At 39.1% G+C, this 22,632-nt stretch overlaps 1 protein-coding gene across 7 annotated transcripts in view; it reads left to right on the forward strand.

Moving 5' to 3' along the window:
- The window catches only part of GALNT3 (polypeptide N-acetylgalactosaminyltransferase 3), a 113,293-nt gene that overhangs the window by 55,487 nt on the left and 35,174 nt on the right, over positions 1-22,632 (forward strand). The window contains exon 1 of one of the 7 annotated variants that reach the window (XM_071216335.1): positions 2,104-2,405. The exons of 5 other annotated variants lie outside the window; for them this stretch is intronic. The gene's annotated coding sequence lies outside the window, so the exon portion shown is untranslated. Of the gene's footprint in view, positions 1-2,103; positions 2,857-22,632 lie in introns of those variants that run through there. One more of the 7 variants, XM_004464379.4, reaches the window with a different exon arrangement.

Below are 22,632 nucleotides of genomic sequence, written 5' to 3' on the forward strand. Positions count from 1 at the left end.
AGCTATTGTTATTAGAACCCTGTCCTTTAGATTCACTCTTCATTACTCTTATTTGTCCCAAGTAGTTTTCCATACTGTTTGATTAAACCATTCTTTGGACTTGTAATTTCCTCAAGATACTATGCGTATTAATTATTAAATAACATTTGATCGAGCAATTCATATATTTAACAAATATTTATTAGGTACCAACTAAGTGCCAGGTACTGTTTTTGGCATTTATTTATATATTAACAGAAATTATAAAAGTGACCATCATTTCAAATCTATATCACTGAGCATTTTATGCCCATTCATCTGCAGTATATATGGAGGGGGAGAGAGAGAGAAAGAGAGAGAGAGAGAGAAATGTTTATCTCTCTTCTTTTGTAAAATCTGCTGTTCAGTTTTCTATCTTAACTGCCACATATGCTGAACATGTGCTATTAAAATAGGTTTGTTTCTGAGAAACAAGCGCACACTAAGTTTCCTGGGTTTTAGAAGAAATACTAATTTTCACTCAGTAAAGAAAATTTTTTATTTCATAACTTTAAATAGGATGGTACTTGTATAAAACCCTCCAGGTGATTAGATTTAGGACGTTAAATATTTCAGTATTTTAATATTTTTTTCTGGGCCTGCAGCATTTAATTATGTCGTACAGTCAAAAAGCTGTCATTAATTTTAAGACTTTGCTTTCAGAACGGTAGGTATGTGAAACTCAGCAATAGTGCTTTCGTTGTTCAAATGATCTGACTCTACTGAAGACCAACAGTCAATATTTAGGAACTCTTGATCATTTTTATATTTTCTCTGTCCCTTACTTGCTCTGCATACAGCATTTTTGTCCTATTTGCTCACTCTCTGCTTTTATATCTCTTCCCCTAGCTTCTCTTTTCAGTCCTATTTAACTTACCAGTCTTCCTGTCAATGCACCTCAGTCCTTGGATTGCAGATTGCTCTTCTGTATCCATTTGCTCTGTCCTGATTGTCAATGAAATTTGTTGCTCTTCAACTGGTGGAACACCAAAACTCTAACAATTTTTGGCTACTGCCTCATTCAGAAACAGGTAATACAAGAAAAGGGATACAGACTTCTCAGTTATACATCTAGGATTTCTTCCAAATTCCCCAGATTAACACTCTAAACTTTTAGAGGCAAAACAGCAAAGAAAGTTGCAGAAGCTCCAAGAAAAGGGAGTTTAGGGAGTTAGTGTTTTCAACTCTGAACCTAAGGACACACATTACTAAGTTAGCATGATAATGTCCATATGGATATCCAGAACTTCTGGAGCAAGAAGGGGAGCTTAAAAATTCCTTGAAGTTAATGATAACAAAATGACACATACACTTAAAAGTTCTTTGATGCTTGCAAAGTAACCACAATATACAAAAATAAACACACAAACAACTAACAAAGTTTCAGACCCAATTCATAGGTGGTGTGGTACTGCAGTAAAGAGAATTCACCGACCCTAAGAAATAAGTACCATGAGAGTGTCAAAACGCAGGAGAAATCACTACTAAATTTTATAGAAAATTCTACCATCATGTAAGTAAACACACAAGTGAAAGGTTTTCATCTATTTTTCTATTTATATTCCATTGCTCATTCCAGGTAGAACCAAAGAGAGGAGGAGTTCATTGGGAGATATAAAGGCCATTTTAAGTGCTAATTTCAGGTGTATCAGTGTTTGTCAAAGCAGAAGAAGGAAGGCTGAAACAAAAAGCTGTAGATATCACAAAAGGAAAAAAAAACTGTTTAAAAACATATTTGTCTTTTTAAAAACCACAGCAAAACCCATCACTTTCCTAGTGTCTGTGTTCTCACCTTCCAGAATAGATGATGAGCGTTTAAACAAACCTACACAGAAGCTAACCCTCCCCCAGGAAACCAAAATCTCTTTCTGAACAAGGACAGGGGGTTCCTCTCTATTATCAGAGAGGCGCTTTCCATCTCATCTGGGAACCGATTTGCCTTTCGATAGCAACCCAGGAAGGGGAGGTGCACCTCAAATTGTCGCGGCTCTGCCAAATACCAGAAGCTCTTCGGAAGAAGGAGGCTCCTCCTTTGGACGTGAGGCACTCCTACCAGAGCCCCCGCGTGCAGAAACGGAAACCACTAGCAGCGCTGAAGTGAGTCGAGTGATGAAATCAAGACACGGGAAGGAAGCTCACCCCCAGCTCACGAACCTAACTGTGACAAACCGCTGAACCCTGCCCAAGGAAACCACAGGAGCCTACACTTGCTGCCGTTATGAAGGGTCTTCCGAGGCACTGAGCTCGCGGGTCTCGGGCCAGCGCGCCCCTTCATTTTTGAGAACTGAAGGGCAAGGGAAGAAGTGTGGGGGGGGACTTCCAGCGTTTCAGGCACTCCAAGGACCCTGACCTGTGCGCCCTGGTTACAGGGTGACCGCTGTCACCAGGTCAGCGCAGGATTCCCTAATCGTAGCCCCGCCGGGAGGCTCGGCTCGGGCGGTGAGCCGGCCTCGGGCGCTGCGCAGGAGGAGCAGCCCCGCGGCGGCTGCGCCTGCCCGGCGGGCTCGCGCGGTCCTCGGCGCTCACCTGGGGCGCTCAGGTAGGGCTTGGGCGCGTCAGGAGGCCGGCGCGCAGGCGCGGGGCGGGGGCCTCGCCCCTGCCGACGTCGCAGGCTGGAGCTCACCTGGGAGACTCCGGGAGGAAGCGGAGCCCGGGTTCGGCCTCGCCTGGCAACGCGGGAGGCCCCGCGGGCCGGCGGGAGGCAGAGGCGGAGGAGGCTCTCGGCCGAGCGGCAACTGTAGCGACAGCAAGCCGAGCCGCCGCCGCCGCCGCACCTGGCGCGGGGCCGAGCGCAGCGCCCGCGCGTCCCGCTGGCCGCCCTGCTCCCGGGGGCTCCAGGTAAGCCGGCGGACGGGCGCCGGGCCGGGCCCGCGGGCGGCAGCGGGGCGGCAGGTGGGACGGCCGCGCAGGCCACGTGTGGGCGAGAGGGCTGGGGTCCCGGCGCCGGTTGGGACGTCTCGGGGGCTGCGTCCCAGTTGCCCCTCGGGGGACGCCGGGAGGGGCGTCCAGGGTCCTGGGAGAGTGGCGCCCCTCGGGGAGCCTCGGCTCCCCTCTTGCCCACGGCGGTCCCGGGCGGTCCCTGCAGGGAGGTGCCCGAAGATCCCGACCCGGCCCAGTGCGGACGGCGCGGGCCGGGGTCTGCGCGGGTCGCAGAGGGGGCGGCCGCGTTGCCCCGGCGGCCAGCAGGTTGCCGGTCGCCTCCCAGCCCGCGGCCGCGGAGCCAAACCGCGGCAGGGCAGGGCAGGCGCCGCCAGGCAACTTTCCCAGCCGTACCCCAGACGGTCCGAGGCTGGAAACCGCGGCCGCTCGAGCCATTTCAATGGTTTCCGAGTGGTTTGGAAAGCGCCCTGTGGTCGGGACGCGGACATCCCTCTCTCTGCCCTACACTTTTCCGGGTGCACTCCCCAAGCCAGAGCTGCGCCCACTTTCCGGTTTGACCCGAGGAGTTATTTTCTTCATGACAGAAGAAAATCCAACTGTCACGCACCAACCGCACTCCATTTCGTTGAAAGGACCTGTTGACTTAAAGACCTGTATATGATGGCTCCGGTTAGCTTGTGGCATATGACTCAAAGGCTCGGGAAAAAAAAAAAAAAACAAACTTTGTTTCAGGATCTTGCCACGTCTGAACCTGGGTGTGCCAGGCCCAAATTCTTTTCCCTGACTAATTAGGCTTGTCTAAGCCTAAGCATCAAGGGTGAAACTGGTGCTTGACTTAGTCTTTTATTTCCTTCTCTCTAATTCTTCAAAGAACTATTTCTGTATTTACAACCCCATCTAGACACCAATTTTTCTATTTTAAGAAAACGTTATTAAACTAACATAACTTGGTATAGTAGTTATATTACATAATGAAGACATTCATTTAAACATAAATTATACTTAAAAATCAGAAATATTTTGCCTTTTAATTTGACAATATCTATTGTGGGAAAATCTGTTTCTTCCCTTTACTGTATACTTTTTTCTTTAAGTTTGTGGCTAAAATAACAGGAGTCATATTCCACGATTAGATTTTTTTTTAACTTTTTACTTGTAATATCTTAAGTCTAGCATACAGGTTAGTTTAAACATTCAGAGACGTTTGTTTGTGCCTAGCATCTTTTTATATTTCATTAACCAGCACTTTTGCATAGGAATTTCTAATACTAAATGGCAGTCCCATTCCCTAGATTGGTTTAATTCTCTTTGCTATTTTTTAATGTTTTAAGTTGCACATTTAGTTTAAAATGCTCCAGGCAACATATTTAGTTTAAGAGGTGCAATAATTTTTTAAAAATCCACCATAAAATTATAGGACGTAATTAAAAAAGATATTTTCAACCAGTGCCTTCCTGCTTTTTTCAACAGAGCCTTGATTATCCTCTTAATCCTGAATCCAAATAGAGAACTAAATGTGCTAAACACTATTTTAAACTTAGATGTAGGTGTTGCTCTGAGTTCGGATATTAATTTAATCTTTATTGATTATTGGGCTAGATGTTATTAGACTATCTTACCTTTAGTGAGAAATGTAATGTGTTCTCATTATCTAGTGTAGCAATGTACCTCAATCTTTCTGTAAAACAGGAAAATTAATACTTCCCTAGATTAAGGTAATGAAGGCAAAAAAAATTTTAGGAATCTTCTGTAGCGCTTGCATTCTGAGTATTCCTTCTCACCTAGCAGACCCAATTGACTTATGCAGTTCGTGATAAACTGAAATTGAGGGAGGGATTTTAACTTCAGTTCACCCAGAATTTAGTGGTAGGGAGGCTTTATTATTGCAGTGCCTTGTATCACGGCTCTCTTTACCTTTCGCCACCTACATTCTCTCATAATAGGTTTGTCTTTTTTTCTTTTATATGGATTGTAAGGCCCGTCCAGTTGCAGAATAGTGAACTATTTGTGCAGCTTTGATTTACCCTGATTTTTGCTGGTCCAGATGTCAATGATCCACTGTGGATCACATGTACATTGAAGATGCCACATGGATTGATAATTTTAATCCTTTCTAACTTTCAGAGGCATAGTTAATTTTTTAAATCAACATAGATAATGTAATTTAGTCTTCTGATCTTTTATTGTAATGGTTTAAAGTATATTTTATGAAGCATAATCCCAGGGTCATCCATCCATTTGTTGGTTGGCAAGCATATCTTACTTCTTCAACACCAAAGTTTTTAGGCCTTTTTTTTTTTTTTACTACATTCCTCAGTAAGAAATTCATTCTCTGCCTCAAGTCAGTGTACTCTAGTGTGTGTAAATGAAGCAATTTTCATAAACCAGTACTTAACCTTGGTACATGAATGTTCTTTATTTTATTTTTTAAAATTGGTATAGCACACCAGATTGATTTTTTGACCACTAATGGACTGGGTTCTATCATTCAAAAATAGGTCTATTGGATTTACTTTTTTTTTTTTTAAGACTGACTTTTCTATCAACTTACTGTGGTGTGCACACACACAACCACGTACAAACTGTTCTTTTTTCATAAAATCATATTGCAAACTAAATTAAACATTTGTTGGAGAGCATGAGACTCTAGGGCCTTGGTGCTAGATTAAATTTCTCAAATATTAGAAACTGCATGCAACCTTCTTGTACTTTAGTGTACTTTGAATGGGTTCTCGGCATGCTGTAGTGCAGGGGTTCTTAACATTTTTTGTTCCACGGACCACCTTTGCCAGTCAGGTGAAAACCATGTACCGCTTCTCAGAATGTAGCGGCAGGTGGTTTTATGACACTTAAGAAGCGTTGGGTCTAACAACTACCGTAACTTTGAAGTATGGATGAGCCTAAGCGATTTTTCAAGATATGCAACAACTGTAATGTGTAATGAAATGAATGCTACTGTAATTTATTGCATACGTTAGGGAAGGAAATGCTAGATTTCAGAGGTCAGAGAAAATAAAGATTATAAGTTGAATTTTTTCAGTTCTTGCTCATGAACCCCCTGAAATCTTTCCACAGACCCCTTGGGGGTCCATGGACCCCTAGTTAGGAACCCCTGGTGTAGTGTGTTTAGGGTCAGGAAAAAACTAGTAAGGTTGTCTTGAGAGGATTTTGATGAAAACAATTATCAAGTGCAAGGTTGAGAGATAAAAAGAATTTTGTCCAGTTTAGCTCTGAGCTGTAAGTTTTATGTCTGAGTTATAGTGCTAGGGGAAATCTGAAAAAAAGATCATTAAAGAAAATATAGCCCAATTTATTATTTGATTTGTATTCTGTTAACATTTTACATTTTTCTTCCTTATTATGAAATAGGTATAAAAGAGGAGTTGTAAGAATCATGCCCCATCTCTCCAAAAAAGACCAGATTGAAAGATTCAGTCAATGCCAATAATGAACGTTGAGTACTTCTTAAAGACTTGCATTGCAAAAGAATAATAATAGCCAGTAATTTAATTCTTTATAATTCAGGAGATATGAATTCACACATAAACTTTCAGAATATCAAAATAAGCTATGTCGTAAATAGTTGCCATAACATTATTTTCAAAAGTATATATTTTTCTTCCTTTTTTGCTGAAAAAGTAGGGAAAATGTGAAAATTATTAGGAAACATCTGTAGTTTGACTTCCCCAAACCCAAAGTGATTAATACAGCCCTTTCAGATCTTCCAGAGAAAGCGCAGAGTAAAATGTGTGGTTTCTCTTGGTGCTTCTCTGGTGGTAGAAACATCAGAGATAGAATGGTCTCTGATAGTCTGGAACTTTTTGACAGAGACCTTGAGAACAACTGAGAAAACTGAGAAACCACCTTTGTGGGCTGGTGCCAATATCCTGGGAGAGGCATAATCCTGTTCACACTCGACAGGGCTTCTGGCCTGTCAGAAGCCTTCCTCAAGAAGGGTTTTAGTGCTCATTCCTCACCCAAAGCCGGAGCACTTACACATTTGTGTCAGACCTGGAAGCAAACCTGTAGGAATGCAGTCTTAGAGCTCTGATTGGACGATTAAGCCTTTCAGTTTTAACTTGCCCTCACATTCCTGGTGGAAAGAGTTTTTTCTCCTAAAGACAATATTACTCTATTAATTTTTTGGAAAATGATAAATACCTGAATCATTTTCCGACCCATTCACTTCTCTGGTCCATAAATTGCAAAAAAAAATAATACATTAGGAATGACAGATCTTTTGTGGATGTAAAAAGCTGATTGAGAAGAATTTTCAATTACCAGTCCAATTATTCATCTTGTTAATATCACAATAATGAGTTTTATGTAATTTGGGCAATTTAAAGACAATTCATGTACTGTCAATGGCAATGTTTAATTCAAGTCAGCTTCAGCAATGGCAAGACACCAACATACATTAATTCATGGCAAAGGAAAAGCAGTTGGCACTCTGAATTTGGCTGTTGACAACTAGATGAAACCTCTTCAAGTTATTCTCTGAGTTGGGCTTATTTTTTGGCACTAAATAGAAATTATTTGCACCAGTGTACATTTTTCCTATAATTGTTTCCATTTCAAATGGTCCCAACTAGTTTGTTCAACTATTCCATTACTTGCAGGGCATTTTACAATATGATTAACTCCTGAGATTATGCTGTTTAAACCAGAACCTTCATCATGTTAAAAAAAAACAAAAAACAAGCAAACAACAAAAACTCAAAAAATTTGCTTCACTTCTTGTGTTCTATCATCAGATATTAGTATAGCTTCCCCATTTCTTATTCACAATTCCAAAGTCCAAAAACTTCTGAAAATCAAACTTTTGGTAACTCGTTTGTTAACAAAACTTGACTTAAACTCATTTGAAGGAACACCTGTACTTTATTTTCTTTGCTGCTAAAGCAAATATCATGCAGTGGGTTGACTTAACAATAGGAATTTATTGTTTCACAGTTTCAGAGGATAGAAGGCTTGCTTCCTTCTGGGGTTGCTGACTTATGGCTGGCTGGCAATCTTTGGGGTTCCTTGGCTTTTCTGTCACATGGCAACGGAAATGGTGGTATCTTCTTTCTTTTCCAGATTCCATTGACTTCCAGATCCTGGCTGCTCCATATGCTTCTCTTTGTGTATGCAATTTCCTTTGCTTATAAGGACTTCAGCCAGATTGGATGAAGACCTGCCCTCATTCAGTTTGGGTACACCTTAACTAATAATATCTTCAAAGCACCTATTTACAAATAAGTTTATACATAGGACCAGGGGTTGGAACCTGAACATGTCTTTTGTGGGAGATAGTTGAATCCTCTAGACTCCCTCTGGGCCCCCAAAAGACATGTTCTTCCCTCATGCAAAATGTGTTCATTCCATCACGCCATCCTAAAAGCCTTAAGACATTTCAGTAAAATGCTAAGTACCAGGTCTTATAGGTGTTGTCCAACCTAGGGCAAAATTCTTCTGTCTGGTGGGCCTGTAAATCCTAGAAATCAACTTTTTTTTTTTTTTTTTTTGATTCCAGTATACAATGTTTGGACAGGCATAGGGTAAACATTTCCATTTTAGAAGAGAGAAATCAGAAGGAAAACAGCAGGGTAAACATCATTAGATTTCAAGTTCAAGAGTCATCTGCAGCTGGGATAGTTTGTCCTCCAGGCCTGGTGGAGTTGCCCTTGAAGTCATTCTTCCTTTAATTTGTACTTTCTCCATCTCTTCCAGTTCAGGCTGGCAGTGGTTCTGCTCATATAATCTCTGCAAGAACCTTGTTGGCTTTGCGTGCAGTTTGAGTGGATCCAAACCATCAGACAGTAGAACTTTCCACAGATCCTTCTTGGATAACTGCATTTTCCAATCCTGACTTCCCCTGAAGTGGCTGACTGGATCATGTTTAGCCATACTCTCTTTAGCAAAAGATTGGTTAGTTAACCCTCACATGGGGCCTATTCTGTGGGGACTCACTTCCCAGAAGCTCAGGGGGCCCTGTAATAGAGCCACTTCTGGCCCTAGTCTCAGAGCACGCCATATGGATGGGCCAGGAAATTTCCAAATTGTTACATGCTGGTTTTCTTGTACTTAGCAGTCCAATCCTCAATTGGTCTCTTTCCACTGTCATTTCAGTATAAGCTGCAGGGTGAAACCAGGCTGGACCTTCCTTGCTTAGCTTGGAAATCTCATCAGCTAAATATCCAAGTTCATGCTTGTAAGTCTGTCTTCTATCCAACATCAGAACTCAGTTTCACCAAGTTCTCTACCACTTTATAACAAGGACCACCTTTCTTCCAATTCCAATGACACATTCATCATTTCCTTTAAGGCTTCATGGGAAGTACCTGTAAAATCCATATTTCTACCTACCTTCTGTTTGTGATGAATTATGTATTCTCTAAGACAATACAGACTTCCTCTAGGCTCTCATTCTTGAGCCTTTGCAGGTCTTCTAGCCTCTACCATTACGCATTTCCAAAGCCACTTCTCCATTTTTAGGTATTTGCAATAGCAGCATCCCACTTTCCAGTACCAATAACTGTTTTAGTTTCTCAGCTGCTGAAACAAATGCCACACAAGGGCTTGGCTTAGCAAGATGACTTTATTGGTTCAATGTTTTTGAGACTAGGGGCTTGCCTCCTCCTGGGGCTCGTATCTTCTGGCTGGCTGACAGTCTTTGTCATTGTTTGGCTTCTCCCTCTTATGGCAAAGCACATAGCTGTGTTTTCTCCTTTCTCTTCTGGGAGCGTGACTCCGCCTTCTGGCTGCTGCTTGTGGCTTCTCTTTCTGTGTATAATTTCCTTTGCTTATAAAGACCAGTCATGATGGATTAAGACCACCCTCATTCAATTTGGGTGCACATTAACTAATCACATCTTCAAAGGTCCTATCTACAAATGGGTTCACACACACAGGACCAGGGTAGAGACCTGAGCATGCCTTTTGTGGGGGACATGATTCAATCCCCAACAACCTAAGTGAACTGTCAGGGAGCTACTGTCTCTTACCTTTGTTGGGATTATTGATGTGTCACCTCACAGAAAGAGTCATGTGCTTGATTATATGATATTGCCTCAGGCCCTGCTGGAGGTGCTTGCAATATAGGGTATGTGAACCATGTCACCTTTTGAAAATCCAAACGGTTCTGAATTTTGAAACATACCTGGACCCCCGGAGTTGTGGAAAAGATATTATTGGAACTGTAACACTATCCAGGTGTCATGCAGAAATCCAGAAGTCATTTTTTTACTCTTTTCTTAGCCTCCAGGATTATCAGGTCACTGAGTCCTCTTACTATTTTACACCTATTTTTTTTTTCTTTTCAAATTCTTCTCCCATTTCTGTAGCCTTAGTCAAGGGTCTCATCGGCTTTTGCCTGGGATGCTGCAGCTGCCTCCTACCTTCATATCCTAGCTGAAGTTCTTCTCATCCTCAAATCCATATTCAGCCAATCCCCTGAGGCAATGGGCACTTTTAAAATGTAAACCTGAACTACTCTTAAAATCCTTTTATTTCCTAGCTTGTAGGATAAACGCCACAACCCTTAAAATGGTTCCACAGGATCTAACCCTTACTTAACTCTGGGTTATACGCCATAAACCAGAATTTTATATTCCAGCAAAGACTTCATTGTTTTTTTCCTATGTGCCTCTTTAAAAAAAATTGTACTCGCCCACTGCTGAGATACCTTACTCTTATCTTCTTTTTAAACTTTTTGGTTTTGAAATAATTTCAGTTTACGGGACAGTTACAAAAATAACACAAACTTCGTACAAAGAATTCCAACATATCCCTACCCTCTGTCCCTGATACCCAGGTCCACAAATTTTAACTTTTGCTACATTTGCCATATCATTCTATCCATCTTTTTGTCTGTGTGTCTGTCTGTCAATTTTCTGAACGCTTGAGTGTGTGTTGTATACATCATGCTCCTTGAACACTTAATGCTGCCTTGTAAATATCCTAAGAAATTTAACACTGATACAAAGTTTATAGTCTATATCCAATTTTCTCATATGTCCCAATGTCCCTTTGAGCCTTTTCTTGTCCTTGCTAGATCCCATCCAGGATCATTTATTGTTTAATTGTCATTATCTTGCTCACTCTTTTATTTTTTTTAAATTGTGGGAACATATGTAAAACATAAACCCTCCCATCTCAACCACTCATTCAATGGAATTAATCACATTCAAAATATTAAAGTACCCTCACCACCTTCTACTGCTATAACCTTCTCATCTCCCTGAAAGAAACTTTGCACCCATTGTGCATTAACTTCCCATTCCCCCTGACAACCTGTACTCTAATTTCTGTCTCTATGAGTGTGCATATTCTTCAGTATTTTCTTTATAGTAACCATGGAGTTTAACATCCTAAATCTATAAAAATCTAGTTTGCTTTGCTATCTACTTAACTTCAATAGTAATCACAAACTATGGTCCTATCGCCTTCTGTCCCCACACCTTTATGCAATTCTTGTCACTAATTACTTATTTACACATTATAAGTCTGAAACTGTTGATTTATCATTACATTTTATTCCTTTGTCTTTTAGATCCTGTAGAAAATAAGAAGTAGCGTTATAAAAATAAAATAGTATGTATGTTTGCATTTTTGTCCATGCCATTATCTTCACTAGAAATCTTTATTTTTTCATGTGGTTTTAGTCAGTTGTCTATTGTTGTTTCCTTTCAATCTGTAGAACCCTCTTCTTGCATTTCTTGTAGGGCCAGGTTACTGGCATTGAAGTTTCTCAAGCTTTTGTTTATCTGAGAATGTCTTAAAACCTCCCTCATTTTTGAAAGACAGCTTTGCCAGATGCAGAATTCTTGGTTGGAAGATACTTGCTTTCAGCATTTAAAATAAGTCACCCTACTGCCTCCTGCCGTCTGTGGTTTCTGATGAGGCACCGGCATTTAATCTTATTGAGGCTCCCTCATATATGACACATTGCTTCTCTCTTGGGGCTTTCAGAATACTCTCCTTACCTTTTATGTATGTATGTATGTTTGTATGTATTATTTTTTAATAACACCCCCCCCCCCCCAGTGACTCATCTGTCTGCTCATCTTCTCTATCAGGCACCGGGAACAAAAACCAGGACCTCCCATATGGGAGGTGAGTACCCAACTGCCTGAGTCACATCCGTTCCCTCTCATCTTTTGACATTCGACAATTTGATTATAACATGGCATGGCCTGGATCTATTTGGGTTTATTCTGTGTGAAGTTCATTGAACATCTTAGATGTGAATAATCATGCCTTTCCTTAAATTTGGGAAGTTTTCAGCTATTATTTCTTTGGATATTCTCTCTGTCCCTTTCTCTCTTTACCTTCTGGGCCTTCCACATATATTGGTATGTTTGGTGGTATCCCACAGCTTCCTCAGGCTCTATTCATTTTTTCTTCTTTCTTTTCTCTTGTTGCTCCCCAGTCTGGATTATTTAATTTGTCTTATATTCAGTTTCCCTAGTTATTTCTTCTGCCAGCTCCAGTATGCTATTGAAATCCATGAGGGAATTTTAAATTTTTGTTTCTGTGGTCTTCAACTCGGTTTTGCTCCTTTTCATAATTTCTACTTCTCTTTGGATATTCTGTTTGTGTTCATCTATTGTTTCTCTCATTTTCTTTAGATTCAGTTTAGATTTAGTTTGGTGAGAAATATCAATTCCTGTGACTATAAACTAGGTGGACGTTTCATGCATTCTAATAATCCTATGCGATGACCTATGTGGGGAGTTACAAAATGAAATCATATAACTGATGAATTTCAAGAATTTTTTTTTTAGCATAGTTGATTATCCCCCATGTATCCATGAGGATTACATAGCAGGCACAGCCAATGCTGCCTGTAAAATACGTAACAGTAGTAATTTAAAGACACATCAGTTCTTGGGATCTTCTGGCCCAGGAAGGGGAGAGGCTTTGGGTAGGCACTATAAGTAAATCTGCTTTTTATCAGAAGCAACCTCAGAAACTAGGGAGTAGGAAAATTGTTTCACTGTACTTAATAAGTCTATTTCATTTGGATTGCTGTTATTTCCATCTCACTCCTTTCAATTCCATGTTATTTTTGTGCCTTTTGGTTTTGTTCCAAGTTCTTGGTTTTACCATTTGCAAGTGAAAATTAACTTTGTGCTTGAAATGCCTTGCAGCTTCTGTTTATAAGTATTCCTTAACCGAGTATAATACAATTTATGAGCAGCTATGAGAGGCAGCTTTTACTTAAACTTTAAGAATATAATTTAATTTGATAAGTCAAAAACAAGGCAAAAGATTTCTAGGCATCATCTGTCTTCCCCCAACCCCATAACTAGTATAAACATTTTAGGTATGTAGTATTTTACATACTTAAAAATTAGATTTTATATAGTTATTAGTGCCTTTATATTTTGCTAAATATTAGAAGTTTATATTTATTGTCATATATGTTAGTGTTTGTTATTTCACTATTGAGCACTTTAGGGCCAGACATAATTTAAGCAATTTACATGAATTAGCTTATCTATTCCTTAAGACAATCCTATGAGGTATTTTTTATCCCTATTTTAGATATAGGAAAGCTGAGAGATTAAGTAACTGCCTCTGTCTATGAACCTAGTGAAATGTCTAATCCAAGATTCATTTTCAAGCTGCCTGATTCCAAATCCTGTGCTCTTAACCTAGTTCCCATAAATAAAATTAAATAGCACTACGAAAAGGCTTTCAACAGCAGTAATAAAAAATCCAGTCAGCCCTGCTCCTCTCCCCCAACTGCCCTAGTCTTGCTGCCTGAAAACAACCACCTTCACTTCTATTACTTATTTTTCCTTTATTTACCTTTTAAAATAACATACCACTATTTCTTAAAGTATCAATTCTTGCCTTTATCTGCTCATTTCTCTTTATAGTAGATGAAGATTTAGCTCTTCCATACATGTACCCCCTTCTCCCTTTCTCAAACTCCCAGTATAATCTCACATTCTTTATTGTGCATTTCAGCATTTATTTAGTATTTATTTATTAAGATATGTAAATATTGTTCACTACTGAGCCAAGCAGGTGTACTATGAGTGTGAGTCCTTACTTGTGGAATGTTTTGTTTATCCTGGAATTACTAATTAACCCATTTAAGGAAAAAAGTGCTTACTTTGCCCCATGTATCAATTTCTACTTCTCTGTACTCCACCTTCTCAGTATAATTTTATGTATAGACATGCATATCATAGTTATCTGTCCTTTCCTGGAATTACCTGTCTTCTTGCTCCAATTTAGACTGTTTCTTTCTAGGCCTGTTCCAGTAGCAATTGTTTGAGACTACCTTTATTATTTTTACTAGAAAAGTTGTGACTTTACAGCACAATCATGTGTAAAATACAGGATTCCCATAAACTAGCCTATCATTGATACTTTGCATTGGTGTGATACATTCGTTATAGTTGAAGAAAGCTTTTAGTAATTATGCTATTAACTGTAGTCCATGGCTTAGTTTATAGTCCATGGAATTTTAAAAAATTCATTTTAGTAACATATGTAAACAAAAATTTCCCCTTTTAACCACATTCAAATATATAATTCAGTACTCTTAATTATATCCACAGTGTTGTGCTACAAACACCATCCTCTACCAAAACTTTTCCATTGCTCCAAAGAGAAACTCTGTACATTTTCAGCCTTAGCTCCATATTCTCTACCCTTACCTGGTAACCTACATTACAGATTCTGACCCTGAGTTAGCTTTTCTAATTATTTCATATCAGTGAGATCATACAATATATGTCCTTTTGTGTCTGGCTTGTTTCACACAACATGTCTTCAGATTTCATCCATGTTTTTGCATGTACCAGAATTTCATTCCTTTTTTAATGCCGAATGACATTCCATTGTTTGTATATATCACATTTTGTTTATCTATTCATTGATTGGTGGACACTTGGGTTGCTTCTGTCTTTTGGCATTTGTTAATAATGCCACTATGAACATCCCTGTGTGTATCTGTTCAAGTCCCTGCTTTTAGTTCTTTTGGATATGTACCAGAAGTGGGATTGCTAGGTCATATGGTAATTATATACTTAATTTTCTGATGAACTGCCAAACTGTCTTCTACAGTGACTGCACCATTTTACATTCTCACCAGCAATAAATGAGTGTTCCTATTTCTCCACGTCCTCTCCAACACTTGTGATTTTGTTTTCCTTTCGTTTTTGTTTTGTTTTTTACTAGTAGCCATTCTAAATGGTGTTTTGATTTGCATTTCCATGATGCCTAGTGATTTTGAGTATCTTTGTAAGTGCTTTCTGGCTATTTGTTTATCCTCTTTTTTAAAAAAAAAAGATTTGTCACCCCACCCCCATTTCTGTTTTGTGCTGTGTCTGCTTTCTTTGTCCATTCACTGTGTGTTCTTCTGTGTCTGCTTGTCTTCTCTGTAGGCTGCCCTGGGAACTTCCATAGGGGGAGAAAGATGCCCAATTTCTTGTGGCACTTCAGCTCCCTGGTCTGTTGTGTCTCTTATTGTCTCTACTTTTGTCTCTCTTTGTTGTGTCATCTTGCTGCACCAGATCTCTGCATGGGCCAGCACTCCATGCAGGCCAGTACTCCAGTGGGGGCCAGCACTAATGTGTGGGCCAGCTTGCCTTCACCAGGAGGCCCTGGGAATTGAACCCTGGACCTCCTATACGGTAGATGGGAGCCCAAATGCTTGAGCCACATCTACTTCCCTGTATATCATCTTTGGAGAACTGTCTATTAAAGTCATTTGCCCATTTTTTAACTGGATTGTTTACTTTATTGAATTGTAGAATTTTAATAGATTCTGGTTATTAAGTCCTTATTAGATATGTGGTTCCCAAATATTTTCTCCCATTTTGTAGATTATTATTTTACTTTCATGATAAAGTTCTTTTGAGGCAAAAAAGGATTTAATTTTGATAAGGTCCCATTTATCAATTTTTTTTCTTTTGTTGTTTGTGCTTTGGGTGTAAAGTCTAAGAAACTATTGACTAACACAAGATCCTGAAGATGGTTCCCTATGTTTTCTTCTAGGAGTTTGATAGTTCTGGCTTTTATATATTGGTCTTTGATCCAGTTTGGTTATCCATTAACCATTGATGGATACTTGTTTGTTTCCAAATTTTGGCAATCGTGAATAATGCCACTGTGAACATTGGTGTGCAGATGTCTGTTTGGGTCCCTGCTCTCAGTTCTTCTGGGCTTATACCCAGTAGTGGTCTTGCAGGATCACTTGGCAAGTCTACATTCAACTTCTTTAGGAACTGCCACACGGTCCTCCACAGTGGCTATACCTTTCTGCATTCCCACCAAAAGTGAGTAAGTGTTCCTATCTCTCCACATCATCTCCAACACTTGTAGTTCTCTGTCTTTTTAATAGTGGCCATTCTGATAGGTATGAAAAGATATCTCATTGTAGTTTTTGATTTCCATTTCCCTAGCCTTTAGTGATGTTGAGCATTTCTTCATGTGTTTTTTTTGCCATTTGTATTTCTTCTTTGGACAAATGTCTCTTTTAAGTCTTTTGCCCATTTTTTAATTGGGTCATTTGTCTTTTTATTATCGAGTTGTAACATCTCTTTATATATCCTGGATATTAAGCCCTTATCAGATATGTGATTCCCAAATATTTACTCCTATAGAGTTGGCTGCCTTTTTACCCTTTTGACAAAGTCCTGGGAGGTACAAAGGTGCTTAATTTTGAGATCATTTATCTATTTCTTTTCTTGCACATACGTTGGGTGTAAGGTCCAAGAAACCATCACCTATTACAAGGTCTTAAAGATGTGTCCTTACATTTCCTTCTAGTAGTTTCATGGTCCTGGCTTTTATATTTAGGCCTTTGATCCATTTTGAGTTCATTCTTGCATAGGGAGTGAGAGAGGGTCCTCTTTCATTCTATTGGTTTTAGATCTCCAATTGTCCCATTTGTTGAAGAGACTGTTCTGTTCCCTTAACATTACCTTAGTAGGTTTGTCAAAAACCAGTTGACTGTATAGGTGAAGGTTTATTTCTGGATTCTCAGTTCTATTCCATTGATCAATATGCCTGTCTTTATGCCAGTACCATGCTATTTTGACCATTGTAGCTTTATAATATGTTTCAAGGTCAGGCAGTGAAATTCCTCACACTCCCTCTTCTTTTTTAGAATGGTTTTGGCTATTCAGGTGCACTTTCCCTTCTAAATAATTTTGGTAATTACCTTTTCTGATTCTTTAAGCTGTTGGGACCTATGAGTCAGTTTGGGTAAGATTGACATCTTCATGACATTTATTCTTCCAATCCATGAACAGAGAATGTCTTTCCATTTGTTTAGGTCTTTTAAAATTTCTTTCAGCATTGTTTTATAGTTTTCTGCATATAGGTCTTATACTTTTTTGATTAAATTAATTCCTGGGTATTTGAGTCTTTTTGTTGCTATTGTAAATGGAATTTCCCCCGATTTCTTCCTCAGAGTGTTCAGTACTAGTGTACGAAAACATTACTGATTTTTGTGTGTTGATCTTGTATCCTGCCACTTTGCTGAACTCATTTATTATTATTATTATTAGCTCAAGTAGGTTTGTCATGGATACTTCAGAATTTTCTGAGTACAGGATCACATCATATCTGCAAACACTGAGAGTTTTACTTCTTCTTTGGATGTCTTTAATTTTTTTTTTTCTTGTGTAATTGCCCTACCTAGAACTTCTAGTATAATACTGAATGACTGGTGACAGTGGGCATCCTTGTCTTGTTCCTGATCTTAGAGGGAAATCTTTCAACTTTTCCCCATTGAGTGTGTTGTTGGCTGTGGGTTTTTCATATATGCCATTTATCATATTGAGGAATTTTTCTTCTATTCCTATCTTTTGAAGTGTTTTTTACCAAAAAAAGGATGCTGGAGTTTGTCAAATGCCTTTTCTGTGTTGATTGAGATTATCATGTGTTTTTTTTCCTTCAATTTGTTAATGTGGTGTATTAGGTTGATTGATTTTCTTATGCTAACCCAGCCTTGCGTACCGGGAATAAATTCTACTTGGTCATGATGTATAAGTTTTTTCATATGCTGTTAGATTTAATTTGCAAGTATTTTGTTGAGAATTTTTGTATCTATGTTCATTAGAGAGATTGATCTGTAATTTTCTTTTCTTGTAGGGTCTTTATCTGGCTTTGGTATTAGGGTGATGTTGGCTTCATAAAATGTGTTGGGTGATTTTCCCTCTTCAATTTTTTGGAAGGTTTAAACAGAATTGGTGTTAATTATTTTTGAAATGCTTGGTAGAATTCACCTGTGAAGTTATCTGGTCCTGGACTTTTCTTTGCTGGGAGATTTTTGATGATGATTCAGTCTCTTTAAATGTGATTGGTTTATTAAGTTCTTACATTTCTTGTAGCGTCAATGTAGGTTGGTAGTGCATTTCTAGGAATTTTTCCATTTCATCTAGGTTGTGTAGTTTGTTGGCATACAGTTTCTCATAATACCCTCTTACGTTTCCTTTTTATTTTAGTGGGGGCAGTTGTAACTTCCCCCCTTTCATTTCTGATGGTATTTATTTGCATCTTCTCTCTTTTTTTCTTTGTTAGTTTTGCTAGAGGTTTGTCAATTTTATTGATCTTCTCAAAGAATCAGCTTTTGATTTTGTTGATTTTCCCTATTGTTTTTTTTTTTCCTCAATTTCATTTATTTCTGCTCAAATCTTTATTATTTCTTTCCTTCTACTTGCTTTGGGATTGGTTTGCTGCTGTTTGTCAAGTTTCTCTAGTTGTTCAGTTAAATCTTGGAGTTTAGCTCTTCTTTTTTAATATAGACATTTAATCGAGACTGCCTTCACTGTATCCCATAAGTTTTGATAAGTTGTGGTCTCATTTTCATTTGTCTCAATGTATTTACTGATTTCACTTGCAATTTCTTCTTTGAGTCATTGATTATTTAGGAGCGTGTTGTTCAGCCTCTACACATTGTGAATTTACTTTTTCCCTGTCTGTTATTGGTTTCCCGTTTCATTCCGTTATGATATGAGAACGTGCTTTGTATAAATTCAGTCTTTTTATATTTATTTTTATTTTTTAAAGATTTATTTATTTTCCCCCTTCCCCTCCTCCCATCCTGCTGTTTCTGCTGTCTATGTTGTCTTCTCATTTTCTCTCCTCTAGGATTCGCCAGGATACGATCCTGGAGGTTCCTGATGTGTAGAGAGGTTCCTTGTCAATTGTGCCACCTCAGTTCCTGGTTTCTGCTGTGTTTCCCTTGACTCTCCCCTTGTCTCTCTTTTTGTTGCATCATCATCTTGCTGTGTGCTCACTTGTGCAGGCACTGGCTCACCTCGCAGGTACTTTTGTGGGCACTGGATCACCACATGGACACTCGTGTTCACCACGTGGACACTGGCTTGCTGCGTGGGCATGCTTTCTCTTCTTTTTCAAAAGGAGGCCCCAGGGATCGAACCCAGGTCTTCCCATATGGTAGAAGCTCTTTCACTTGACTCACATCCACTTCCCTTATATTTATTGAGAGCTGCATTGTGCCCTAACATGTGATCTATCCTGGAGAAAGATCCATAGGCACTTGAGAAGAATGTATAACCTGCTGAATTTGGATGGAGTATTCTGTGTATGTCTGTTAGATCTAATTTATGTATCATATTGTTCAAGTTCTCTGTTTCCTTGTTAATCTTCTGCCTAGTTGTTCTATGTAATGATTTGAGTGGGGTGTTGAAGTCTCCAATTATTATTATGGAGATATCTATTTCTCCTTTCAGTTTTCCAAGGGTTTGTCTCCTGTATTTTGGGGCAATCTGGTAGGTGTATAGATATTTATGATTGTTATATCATCCTGGTGGATTGTTATATAATGGCCTTCTGTATCTCATAACTTTTTTGCATTTAAAGTCTGTTTTGTCTGATATTAGTATAGTTACCCCTGCTCTTTTTTGGTTACTATTTGCATGGAGTATCTTTTTACAACCTTTCATTTTCAGCCATTTTGTATCTTTGGGTCTAAGGTGAATTTCTTGTAAGCAGCATATGGATGGTTCATGTTTTTTTATCCATTCTGATAGCCTGTGTTTTGATTGGGGAGTTCAATCCATTCACATTCATTGATATTACTGTAAATGCACTATTTACTTCTACCATTTTATTCTTTGGTTTTCATATATCATATCATATTTTTGTCTGTCTTTTTCTCTTTTGCTTAGTGTTTCTGCTATTCTTTCTTCTATATGCTCCTCCCAACCTCTCTCTCCTGTCTTTTTCTTTCAGGTTCTAAGGCTTCCTTTAGTATTTCCTGCAAAGGTGTATTTTTTTTTTTTTTTTGCAAACTTTCTTAGTTTCTGTTTGTTTGTGAATATTTAATACTCACCTTCATATTTGAAGGACATTTTGCTCGGTAAAGAATTCTTGGCTGGCAGTTTTTCTCTTTCAGTATCTTAATTGTATCATACCACTGTCTTCTCATCTCCATGCTTTTTGAAGAGAAATCTGTGCCAAATCCTCTTGGATATCCCTTGTACATGATGGTTTGCTATACCGAGAATTTTCTCTTTTATCTTTGACATTTGATATTCTGAATAGTATGTTTCTCGGAGTAGGCCTATTCAGCTTTATTCTGATTGGTGTGTCTCTTGGACACATAAGTTCATTTCTTTTATGAGAGTTAGGAAATTTTCCACTGTTATTTCCTCAAATACTCTTTCTGCCTTTTTCCCTTCTCTTCTCCTTATGGAACTCCCATGACACATATGTTGTTGCTTTTTTGTTGTCATTCGACTCTCTGAGCCCCTGCTCAGTTTTTTCCATTCTTTTCTGTCTCTGTTCTTTTCTATCTTCAGTTAACTGTTCTGTCGTCAGTATCTCTTAGTCTTCTATCATTTCGAGTCTTCTGTTGTATACCTCTAATGTGTTTTTGATCTCATCTATTGTGTCTTTCATTCCCATGAACTGTTACTTTTCTATTCAGGATTTCAGTAGAGACTAGGGAGGGAGTCTGTTTGAGGCCAGAAAACACCTTTCTTTCTTTTAATTTTTTTGAATGCACTTCCTTGATCTGCCAGCAGATGGTGCTCTTTGGCAGCTCTTAGTTCAATGCCTGGTTGGAGTGTATTAATTGCAACACAGACTGGATCAATGTGATAGAACTTCCTGTCTGGAAACTAGGAGCCTTGTAATTCAGACTTTCTCTGAGACAGTTCTCCAGCCTTCTCTGGCAGCTCCCTCCCTTTTCCTGACTAGGAAATATATTCACTACCTTTTGAGTCCTCAACAATCAGTCCAGGTTCGTAAAGTAGGAGATCGGGAGGGTCATAAATCTTTAGCCCCTTGCTGTCTCCCAAGGTCCCACCGGATCTGGAAGGGTTCCTGGCACACAATAGACCAAATTTGTGAGTCAAATGCTGAGTCAACCTCATGCTGTGTCCCTCTTTCTCCCCTTTCTTGGGGTGTCCTCAACAATCATTCCTGGCTAGAAGAGAGGGAGATTGCCAAGGTTGGATTTTTCCAGTCCTTTGCAGGCTTCCAGGCAAACCACTGTGTGGTCCCACTCGGCCTGAAAGAGCTGGTAGGATCCAGCAGATCAAATTTATGCTGAGTCACACAGAAGCTGAGTCACCCTTTTGTTGTGTCCCTCTCTCTCCCCTTTCATGGGTGGTAGATCCCTGGAGCCCCCTTTGTCTGTAGTGGCAGGCCCAGAGACCTGAGAATTCTGAAGTGCCTTTAGTGTGGAGGATGGTTTCAACTCATACTTCTGTTGTCATGATTTCCATCTTTTGTCCCTCCTCTGGGCAGTATCCAGCCTTCGCCTACTGTCCTAAACCTTAGAAGATAGCTTTTTAGGCTGTTTCAGCCTGTCCTGGAGGAAAAGAGAGTGTCTCTCTAGTCCACCATCTTTCTGAAAGTCCTGCATATAAATTTGATGATTGGCTTTTCCATTTTTGCAAAAAAATTTGTTGGAATTTTGATTGGGATTATGTTGAACCTGTAAATCTCTTTGGGTAGTATTGACAACTTATTGTTGTTTAATTTTCCGGTTTGTGAACATGGAATGTCTTTCCATTTATTTAGGTCTTCTCTGTTTTCTTTTAGCCAAATCCTTCATAACCTTGGTTAGATCTTTTCTTAGATATTTGATTCTTTTAGTTGCTATTGTACATTTTTTAATTGATTTCTTCTGGTTGTTCATTACTAGTGTGTAGAAACACTCCTGATATTGGGGTGTTGACTTTGTACCCTGCTACTTTGCTGGATTCATTTATTAGTTCTAGGAGCTTTGTTGTGGTTTTTTTCCCCCCCAGGATAGGGAAAATTTTACTTCTTCCTTTCCAGTTGGGATGCCTTTTTATTTTTTTCTTGCCTAATTACTCTGCCAAGAACCTCTAGGATAATGTTTAATAACAGTGGTGACAGTGGACATCCCTGTCTTTTTCCTGACCTTAAAGGGAAAGTGTTCTGTTTTTCACTCCTGAGCATGATATTAGCAGTGGGTTTTTCATATGTGCCTTTATCATGTTGGGGAAATTTTTTTCATATTCCTAGTGTTTCAAGTGTTTTTGTCATGAAGGGGTGCTAGATTTTGTCACTCACCTTTTCTGCATCAATTGAGATAAGCATGTGGTTTTTTCCATCATTCTGTTAATGTGGTGGATTGTATTAATTGATTTTCTTATGTTGAACCACCCTTGTATACATGGGATAAATCACACTTGTTCATGGTATATAATTCTTTTAATATACTGTTGGGTTCAGTTTGTTAGTATTTTGTTGAGGGTTTTTGCATCTATATTCATAGGAGAA

This window comes from Dasypus novemcinctus, chromosome 7 (assembly GCF_030445035.2).
Source record: "Dasypus novemcinctus isolate mDasNov1 chromosome 7, mDasNov1.1.hap2, whole genome shotgun sequence".
NCBI classification, from domain to species: Eukaryota; Metazoa; Chordata; class Mammalia; order Cingulata; family Dasypodidae; genus Dasypus; species Dasypus novemcinctus.